This window comes from Spea bombifrons, chromosome 2, assembly GCF_027358695.1.
Source record: "Spea bombifrons isolate aSpeBom1 chromosome 2, aSpeBom1.2.pri, whole genome shotgun sequence".
Classification (NCBI taxonomy): Eukaryota; Metazoa; Chordata; class Amphibia; order Anura; family Pelobatidae; genus Spea; species Spea bombifrons.
Window position 1 is genome coordinate 95,541,748 of NC_071088.1, and position 11,360 is coordinate 95,553,107.

Below are 11,360 nucleotides of genomic sequence, written 5' to 3' on the forward strand. Positions count from 1 at the left end.
ATACACATAGAAACAGATGATTGTTCACGTCCTCTCTTGAGACACATCTGTAGGTTCACAGCTTTTCAAGCAAAGGATTTCAGCAGGCAGGACTTAAAAAACACAGCCTTTAATGTGAAGAGCTTCCTGAACAGGAAGACATACTGTAAGAGCAGACCAAAAGGCACCAAGTAAGCAATAGGCTTAAAGGTCTCTTAGAGGTAACTGAACAAACTGGACAACTGACTCACACAAATCTGACTACGGGGAGAATAAACATAATAATAGGTGGATGGTATTTTTTTTAGGAAAATAGCAGTAGTTTTAGAACTTTGACCATTGCATAGTCATTAAACTACTACTCTTATAATCTTCATTCAGCATGCTGGGAGTAGTAGTCCAACAGCAAGTGAATTACAAAACTCAACACAGAAGTGTCTGACTCATTCAATGTCAGAGAAAGGTTCAATCTGAGAGTTATCGATGATTTCATTCACAGAATTATGATTACCCGTCTGTTTTTCAGAAATTTTCCCCAAGAGATAAAAGTGCTCTCGTCCCTAATTATTGCATAATTTAAGTCGAAACACATGATGGTGATTATTGAGAAATATGATGAATTCCAAATTAGTGGTTAGAGTTTATCAGTGTTTTCCCATCATAACTTGCTAAAGAAGCTGCTATATAGCTTTGTTCTAGCTTCACTCACACAGGTCAATGACAGTTGTTGGATGTGAGAAATCATACTAATTTCAGTGGGACAGTCTCGATTCTTGGGCACTGTTCCATTGTCCTGCCGAGCTGCTCCACTGTCCTGGGCCAGGATCATGAACAGCCAAATGGGCTGTAAAATTGATTGAGGTCTGTTACACCGAAAAAAGGTCCCCAATGTGTTAAAGTAGATGTGGTGCCTGGCGGAGGTGTCACAGAAGCCCTGTAATGTATGGAGGGGTGGGCGCAAGAGGTCCATGCCCACACTGGCACGTGAGGGGTCGACAAAGATGCAATTTAGCAATTTAAGTAAAAAAAATAATGTATTTATATTTACATGTAACCTTCTATCCTTAATATTAGTCTATAAGGATTTTTAAATGCAATAAATGTGTTTTTTCTTTTGTTTTTCACATAATTTATGGTGATTGGAGAAAAACAAACAGTTTTACACAACACACATCCATGTTGTATGGGACTACGGCAATAGTTATCAAAAGAAATTCAACGTTAAGGGAAAAAATCATCAGGGACATTTACGTTTTTTTCTTTTTAGACAAACTCAGAAGCAGCATTCCACTACAGACTGCGTATTCTGATATTTATTCTAAGAAAAGTGTTATTTTATGAGTGTCTTAATGCTAGGGGATTATCTTTGTTGTTTTAGTGATACATTAGTCGCACTGCAGGGAAATGTGAAATTCCGTGACTGCCAGTTCTGTTTAAGAGCAACCATAAGCAACTGAATTTACAGCCTTATTGTTTTTCTCATTTGATTATTTTCACCCAGTTATTCTCACTTCTGAATAAATATGCCAGCTTTTCTTGCAGCATTTGTAAAATTGTTATTGACTTTCCATTTCTTTGTGGAAGTAAACCACATTAAGAAGAAAATAAGTTTACATAGCACATTGCGATATTGAACAGTCTCTACCAGCACACAATGGATTGATATATTTATGCTTTAGCTGCTAGGATCGCAGTACATAAAATGGTATTTTTTAATTTTAATAAATAACACTTCTTAAAACTAGTAGGAACATCAAAGATTGAATGGTTTGCTAAAACATTGATCTGCATTATTGTGAAATGTATCCTTTCCACAAATATGACTGTAAGTTTAATAATATACAGTATTAATGGTGATGGAACAGCAAATGTATAGCTTGGTTATTTTTATAACTATTTTTTATATATCGTTTTAATAGAGGCTAGATCAAGGCTTTAAAGCAGGCATGTCCAAACTTTTTTCGAAGAGTGCCAGATTTGATGAAGTGAACATGTGCGAGGGCCGACCATTTTGCCTGACATTTTCTGAACCATTAAAATTAAATGTAAATTAACTATTTTATGCTAAGTTTATTGAAAACGGCATACCACATCTATCCCTTTCTCACTATCTCCCCTCCCTACCCCCCTTCTTATAATCTCCCCTCTCCCTCCCTACCCCCCTTCTCACAATCTCCCCTCTCCCTCCCTACCCCCCTTCTCACAATCTCCCCTCTCCCTCCCCTTCTCACAATCTCCCCTCTCCCTCCCTACCCCCCTTCTCACAATCTCCCCTCTCCCTCCCTACTCCCCTTCTCACAATCTCCCCTCTTCCTCCCTACCCCTCCTTCTCACACACTCCCCTCTTCCTCCCTACTCCTCCTTCTCACAATCTACCCTCTCCCTCCCTACCCCCCTTCTAACGATCTACCCTCTCCCTCCCCCCCTTCTCACGATCTACCCTCTCCCTCCCCCCCTTCTCACGATCTACCCTCTCCCCCTTCTCACAATCTACCCACTCCCTCCCTACTCCCCTTTGTAGGTCACTTACCGTCAACTCCTGTGTGTCCCGCCGCCGCTGCTGCTGCCGCCGCCTGCCTCTGCGCTGCCCAGAGTGCAGTGTTGGAAGCGTGAGGCGTTTGTCTCGGGTGCCGGCGCTTCACGCCGAGCGCCGGCACCCGAGACAAACGCCTCACGCTTCCAACACTGCACTCTGGGCAGCGCAGAGGCAGGCGGCGGCGACAGCAGCGGCGGCAGCAGCAGCAGCGGCGGTGGCGAGCAGAGGAGTCCTGGATTTCTGTCAGTCAGGGGGGCCCAAGAGGTGCCGAGCGGTCGTTTTCAGCTACCGCTCGGCACCCCTTGGGCCCCCCTGACTGGCAGAACTCCAGGGCCCGGTCGCAGTCGCGACCCCGGTAGTTCCGCCACTGCCTACAATTTCTTCATCAGATGCCCTTGTGGCTGTGTGTGCCGGCGCAGGGAGAAGGAAAGCCCAAATCTAGCGACGTCCGAGATCGCAAGATTTTGGGCTTTCCTTCTCCCTGCGCCGGCACACACAGCCACAAGGGCATCTGATGAAGAAATTGTGTAGGGGAGGGTTAGATTTCAACCCTCGTCTACAGTCAAACATGAACCCTTTTTAAAGTTACTGTAGACGAGGGTTGAAATCTAACCCTCCCCTACACAACTTCTTTATCATATGCCCTTGGGGCTGTGTGTGCCGGTGCAGGGAGAAGGAAAGCTCAAATCTCGCGCTTTCCTTCTCCCTGCGCCGGCTGATGACGCCAAGTCCCATGGCTCACCTGGGGGGCCGTATCAGTCCGGAACGCGGGCCGCAATTGGCCCGCGGGCCGGACTTTGGACATGCCTGCTTTAAAGTATGAACCAATTTTCTCCTTGATATGTGGCCTGCATTGGCGTATCCTGGCCTGGGCCAACTAGGTTTAGCAATAGGGCAGTGGCGGCCCTCTCCGTATAACAGGGAGCCTGATCACCCTATTGGGCGATCAGGCTCCCTGTAACGTCACTACTCAATGGGCTAGTTAAGAGGCAAATGACTTATCTCTCCAACCAGCTTATTAACTCTATGGAGGGCTGTGCACAGATGGGGCGGCAGGTAGCACTGCCCTGGATTAGGGCTAGGGCAACACCAAAGGTAAATACGCCATTGGTGGCCTGTATGGCTATACGTAAGATATTCCTATATAGAGTGTAGAAAGGCCCATGACCCCCTCAAAGAGTCTACACCAAGAATATTTCACATTTATAAATTAAACTGTTGTCATCACAGAATTTAGTAGCAGTTGATGCTTTTTATTGTGCCAACTTATCAAAGATGGAAACTTACATGAGCTTTTCTGGATCTCAGAAGTTTATCCTTCAGCTGCAATCAACATCATACACTGCCCACAAAAAAAGATTAAACATTTTAAATATAAAGTCTGCATTCTAAAAGACACACTGTACAAGTTCCATTTATCTGACATTTTTAAATCAGTCATTTCACTTTAACAAGTAAACGACGGGTTACATTTCCCTCTTTCAACTTTCAGGAATCAGCCTTTTTTTTGTGGTTGCTTTATAGTCATAAGTCGTGTGATAATGAAACATATTCAAATCGTTGAAATCGTTCAAATTGTATGACCTTACGGGAATCTTGTCAAACTGCTTAGACTTCTGCTTCTACATACATGTCCTTTCCCAATCAACCAAAAACATTTCTTCCAGTAATTACACCTCGGCCTGGAAATGGTTAAGCACAAGAGCACAGGTGGATTAATCAGTAATTAAGACATTTAGACAAAACCACCTGTTTATCATTAAATCTGAACCCTTTGAAGGTAAATTCAATTTCAAAGGTTTTTTTGCATTGAATAGCAGTAATGTATTTACCATAGTGAATGGCATTAGCCAATTTAGTTAATTGAATATTCATCTTTAGTGATATTGAATCATTGAATCTGCAAAAAAAAATATATTATGGACAAAACAAGCCATTTCTGATTATGGGTACATCAATTTTCTTTTCTAGAGTAAAGAAAAACTTTTCTTGTATCTAAAATTTGTTAGAATTATGTAAAATAATTATTTAAAAAATGACACCAGACGTAATTTAAAAAATCTGTCCCACTTACAATGTTTACATATTTTTGTACATTTTCAGTTTTTAATGATTATATATATATACACAAGCAGCTGCCTATGGGTTTGAGCTGCTAGGGGGTGCCATCGTGTGTTTTTAGGATTTGGTCAACAAGCACATACAGAAGGAAGATGACAGAAAGAAACATAGTTTGCCTAAGTTGCTTGAGACACCACAGCTGGCCTATATGTACAATGGGATCAGAGAAGAAATGAGGCTTAATAAATTCTATTTAAGTAATAGATTAAGAGTGGTATTCATAGGTAATAAATTACAGTTGGAAAAAATTCTTCAAGTACCCACTATAAAATAAAAGGGTCGGTAGGGATGATTTACTGTAACATTTTAGTAAAAAGCAACAAGAATAGTAATTTATTATGCCCTTATCAGTTAGGAAAAGTTTTACGGCCAGGCTAGCTAGTTTCCTTCCACCACACTCCATTCAGCTGAAAGGTAACAAAATAAGCAAACCATGGTGTTTCCCCTTTTAAAAGCTACATGGTCTGTCACGTTTCTTCAAGCTGGACAAGAATGATCCAGAAGGGAGCAGAGATAAAGAGATGGACTTGGGCAGGAATGCTCAAAGGATGGATGGATGGATGGGTGGATGGATGGATAGATATAGATAGGCTTGGATAGGTTTGATTGAGTAATACTCAACGGAATTTTATTATCTATAGTTTTATTTTATTTCTCGTATCCTACTTTGAGATTTTTTCACTGCTAACCACTAATTGAAAAAACTGACCTAAATTATAGTATGGGGGTTTCGTGAGTAATTGTCACAATGATGACACGTCACAATGATTTCTTTAAATAAATATCTGTGGCCATCTGTATTATGAGTGGGTCAGGTAAAGGTCAACATTATGTTATAATGTTATTTTAAATTGTCGGTTAAATATTGTCACAGTCCCCTAATAGCTCTACTGAATCTGCTGGTGCTATATAAATAAATGTAATGTAAAAGGAATAGTCCTATTTTCTTCAATCTGTAGAAAGTTATGGGTAAAGTATGTTGTTCTTGAGATTGTACGTTTATAAGCAGTTTCCAGCAAAGATGTCTTCGCTTTGCACTCTTGACTGCAGGAGTGGGTGGTGGTGTCTGTTGTGAAATTGGATTAAGTTTTGACACAATTATAGGAAGATATACTATGTCACAAGTGAAATTAGATGAACCTGTGTGATTTTAAGGTTTCCTCAAAAAAGAAATGAACTTACAGGAAGAGGAAGCCAGCCAGTTGACTCTCGGTTGGTCTGGAATCATCCATTAAATCATCTACATCCTGGTCGATACTTGACCGTTTGTTGAAGCTGGACAGAGAGACTAAAAATACTCTAGCACAGGTTTGCCTGGTTACCGGTGAAGACAGGGGATAGTCATGGTCACCTGGAATACTATAATTCACATTGATATTAAAATGAATACTAAATGGTTCACTGCCTACCAACACAGGTGCAAGGAGCAGGTTATGTGGTTAGCATACCTTTGTTCTTGGAGCCAATTAATTTTCATTTGCAGAGCAGGATGCATATTCCCTTTCTTACATTCTGAACCAGGCTCACTGTACTGCCTATTGGCTACACTGCAGTCTACATGGGAACTTCTACGTTCATGTTTATAGGCAGGCCACGTTACATGTTGAGTAAACATATGTGGCGTGCACATGAAAATGTCTTGACAAACAGGCAGAAGAAGAAGAAAAGGTGTGTTGAACAGTTTAATTATTATGCACGGTCACCAAGGGGGTTGCCCCATGCTATCATGGATCAGGGATCAGACATTGTGACATCAAAGGTGCCCCCACCTGTCAGCTCTGCCATAAATGAATGATAATAAGAAAAAACTCACACACAAAGATGCCTGTGGGCTTTGTGTGCTATCTACTGTACATGTATGTACAACCACATACAGTGAATACATTAAAATGTGTTGTGTGAATTTTTTTATTGGTTTGACATTTATTGCGAAACATTCAGAAGAAAACACAAGCTGTCTCTCTTTTTCCATTTTTACCATTTTATCATGCGATGGAATGCATTTATTGCTAGACTTAACTCGTCTTGAAAAAATATATGTAAGATGTTTTTAAATTTGTTATCTAAGTATAACTACCACAAAAAATAAAAGCCCAGAGCTACTCTTGGCTCCCTGTTTATATCCGCCCTTCACCTGAAACTGTGCATTCTAAATCCCCTGCCTTTTCTGGGGTTATATAGGACTTTGTGCCCACCTTTCCATTCAAAGAGTAAATTATTATAGCTATAAAAGTATTAAAAGCAACACTGTGTGACAACAAAGGTTCCATAGTGGAAATGTACAGGAACAGACTTTGTGAAATTATTGAAATGGGAGTTGGTAAATGGATTTACGCACAGACTGCTCACATGACAAGTTGATTCCCAATGTTTTGACACCTTTTTTGCCCCAGGGTGTCCAGGCACCAACAATATGTTAAGAACAATGCTTTGTTTGTCCTTATTTTACCAAGGAGGTTAATGGCATTTTTCTCCCTTTTTTTCCTGCAGAAAAGTTCTTGCTTATACCTCTAATTTGTCATTCTCCAGTTTCCATACACCATTTATTGGGTAAAGCAGTGCTGTGACAGCTAATTCCACATACCATATGGAGATATTTAATATTGTTACTTAGCTATACTAAAATTCTTGAGGTTTCTTGTGGGGGGGCAAAGGTATTATTCACTTAGTGTTTCTGTATAGAAAATATTTACTATTTCCAAAATTGTGAAAAATAGCTTTTTCTGCCTAATTTAAATCAGTTAAGTTCACATTAGAGATAATCAAATAATGTTGAATTAAAGATATATTCAATAAGAAACAATATATTAAGAACCCTGAAAGAGGCAGTTATCAATTCTCTTTTGTACAAGAAAGGAAGTTTTATTTTAGTGTCTTACCAATACCTACCTAGTTTTTAAAAGGGGCACTATTGCCCAATTTTTTTTAACAGAATTGTTTGGTTTTCCCTCAATAATGCCCTTCATTCAGTGACGTGGGCAGCAACACCCATTGATGCATTTATGGAGGTTCCTGCCGTTCTTGATCAAGCTGTGTGTCAATACATATGTCTAGTGTACCACAGGAGATGGGTATTAACGTCTGTTCAACACACCTAGTTTCATCAGATTTTTAAACACCATAAAAACCACCACGTAGGACAAAAGAGAAAGTAGTAATACAATCCATTTACCGCCAATGGAATTCTGATCAAGTCCGGCTCTTATTGGAAGATTTACTTGTATAAATAACAAATCTGACTTTTGTGATGTCATTGTTAAATGACACCCCCTAGTATTGAAATGCATTTACAGCTTGGGAATTTGTAGGTTCAGTACAAGCATGGATATAGATACGGTGGGAATTTAGAAAATTGATGAGGATCTGTAAAATATATGTAACAAATCAAGTCTCCATGAACGTTGCTATATCCTATGATGAATTATCTCAATTATGAGCAAAGAGCAGGTAAAAATATGGTATGTATGGTAACCAAATGAAAATCCACAGGACCCTGGCTTTGCAGCTAGTGTCAGAAAGTAGTCTACATACAGTCACGGGCATAATGTTTAAAATCCACACTTGGTTTTGGAACATCGTTGTTGAAGCCAATGTAATTGAATATACGGAGTTATAAGCTTGAGTAGAGCTCGGTTCTTTTCATACATTTTATTATTACTTAAATGAGTTTAAAGAACCTTTGAGTGTCCAAAACTAACATTATGGTTTTCACCAAGGCAACCGTATTGCACTTCTTTGCATCCTACACATTTTGAAGATCCCTAACCATAACTAGTTTATGATCCCAGAAGAAAAAAAAGGATAAAGGTAAGATCAAACTAATGCTGACTAAATATTTGTTTAGCCGACATACTCAAAGGAGACTCAAGATGTGGTGAAGTTTTTTTGTGCAAATATCATCTAATCTGGCATGGAAATATAGATTCCTTCCTGTCTCTTTAAAGTTCTAAATCAAAGGAAGATAAGAAATTATGTTTAATGGTCTTCTTCCTACAGATCACAAGGTGGTGATGAAAAAAGGTGAAGTGGAAAACTGATAACACACAAAGTTCACCCAGGCTGTTTTGCCAAAATGGATAAATAATGTGAATGCTTACATGTAGCACAAGCGCTGCCGCAACTTCTACATGGAAACATACAGAATTCATCAACATATTAACAAGGACATGCTTTCTGGTGTTCTCAGAAATATATCCAAATATGCCCACAGCTGCTTCTCAGCAGAGACTCACCAAAGCATTAAACCAGGGACACACGATAATGATACATATGGAATGAATTCATACCTTCCCACACAGGAAAGCATCTGGTATTGAAATCAAGATATTCCAATTAAGTAGAAGAGTGCATCTGTTACTCAATCCTGAGGACAATTCCTAGGTATATCCATGATATTTAAAGTAAAATTGTATACTAAAAGGTAGGTAGCTCTCCACTCCAATCTATTACCGCATGGATATCCAGCACTTTTCAAGTAAAGCTACTGTGCCAAGAGACACAAAGACACTAAACTCTAATAAAACCTATTGATGGCAGAATATATGCTGATACTGGGTGAATAATAAGGATGGGATAAAAGCCAAGATATATGGCTAGAAATACAGACCACTGCTGGGAGTGATTAGAGCTGTGGTTAACCCCTTCTCTTTTTTTCTACGGCATTCTGATAAAACAGCCCTCTGAAGTACAGGGTCCAGAATTTTAGTAAAAAGTTGCGATTCGGTGGAATTAAATCTTTTCATCTGAGTATTAGAGTATTTAGTGTATATATAACTGAAAAACGTGAGATTTGATTGGAGATGTCTTTAACTTGCATGTTATCCTTGATGAAAAATATAAAAGGCCGGTGACATTATGACCCCACAAACCAAGCACTGTTTACAAATCTGTTATCAAATATAAGGATAAATAACACCTTTTATTGAATATATATCCATCCCTAAATTGTATCATACAGATATGGAATGGATGGATATAAATCATTTTGATATATTGAATATACAGCATTCAAATTATGGACTTTGCAACTGAACCATGGTATTCTAGTATCAGAGGAACCCTTGTTTTCTGAAATATTTGTCTTTTTCTGCTAAAATTAAAGAATAATAAAGGTGACCTACAGGGCCTACACATAGGAAACTGCCTTGTTCTGCTCTAATGACATGGCAACTTCCTTTTGGCCTGTGTGGTTGAATGTTTGCATAGCAGCTATCTATTTATCCAATATGAACTATTCAGCGGATAAAAAATAAATATGTTAGGGTACGTTTAGTCCCACTGTCCAGCCAGTAATTAAAAATAAATAGAATAGGCATGAAAATGTGAACAGGGATAATTGTGCTTCTTAGCACATTTGTAACAAATTAGGCGTATCTGCAAGAGCCAGAGCTAATAGAGCAGCACGCATATTATGTCTCGCACTAGAAGAGATACTTAAACGTTCAACAAAAAGTGAAATGACAAAGCAATGTAAGCATTCCAGAAGACTGTATTATAACCAGGATGTCTGAGCCCCAGTCCTGGCAGTTCCGACATTGAACAGCCTCGAGGAGATGTTGTGTGTAGATTTTGTGCACAGATGAGCAACTTATATATATATATGGGTCCCTGGAGTGGAACATTTGGAGGACAGGGCAGGTGAAAGGCCCAAACTCCATTATTGCAACAGACTGGATGTTTAAGTCCCTGATTTTCATAAGGCCTGCAACAGGTGCAGGCCATAAACATTTAAACTCGCTGACGTCTCAAAATTGGGGAGATTGCTGAAGGTTGAGGAAGTTAGCTTGTTCTCCCACGGGAAGGAGAGGCCCTGAAGAAGATCCCTGAGTCAAATGTGCCATTAACTTACTGGACCTACGTGTCTTATCTGGGGAGGTTTTCCAGAGCCTGGCTTAGCTAGGTCTGGCAGTGAGGTTTAAATTAGTGAATGCACTGGCATAACTACAGAGGTCGCTGCGACCCCTTCTTCCTGTCTCCCCGCTCCACTGCAGGTCAGAAAGGCCCTTTCTAAACTATTTTGAAGTGGCACGAGGAGACAAGAGCATATCCTCATGTGACCCACATGGTGAAACTGAGGGTGCGTGCACAGTGTGTGAGCAGCCGGAGAGGAAGCTGCATATATATGTATGTATGTGAGCATGGAAGTGTACTTGTGTGTGTGAGCATGCATGCATGTGTACTTGTGTGTGTATGAGCATGCATGACTACTTGTGTGTGTTTGTGAGCATGGATGTGTAAGTTGGGTGGAGTGTGTGTTAGTATGAGTATGAGTAAATGTGAATGTTTACATTTGTTGTATGTTGGAGGGGGGGCAAAGGTCTTGAGCATTATTACCTTAGGCAGACCATGCTTAAGATCCTTGGAAGTGGCATTTATGTCCCTCAGTTAAAGGGTTTTGTCACATAATGTACAATTTAAGTTGCCCAGGCTTTAGGCTTGCCTCTCAGCCTCTCTATCTATTTTAGGCATTATTAAACCCAAACAAGGGAGTAAAAGATATATATATATATATATATATATATATATATATATATATATATATATATATATATACATATATGTGTATGTGGTTAAATTTATGTAAAATACTTATATTTGTATTTTGAAGCCATCTTCAATGATTATACACTGCATCAACCTCATCTGTTTGACTCATCTACTACCCTTTGAGAGAAGTAAAACTTCATTGCATTACACCTAAGTCTCTAACACGCTGGTTTTAGAC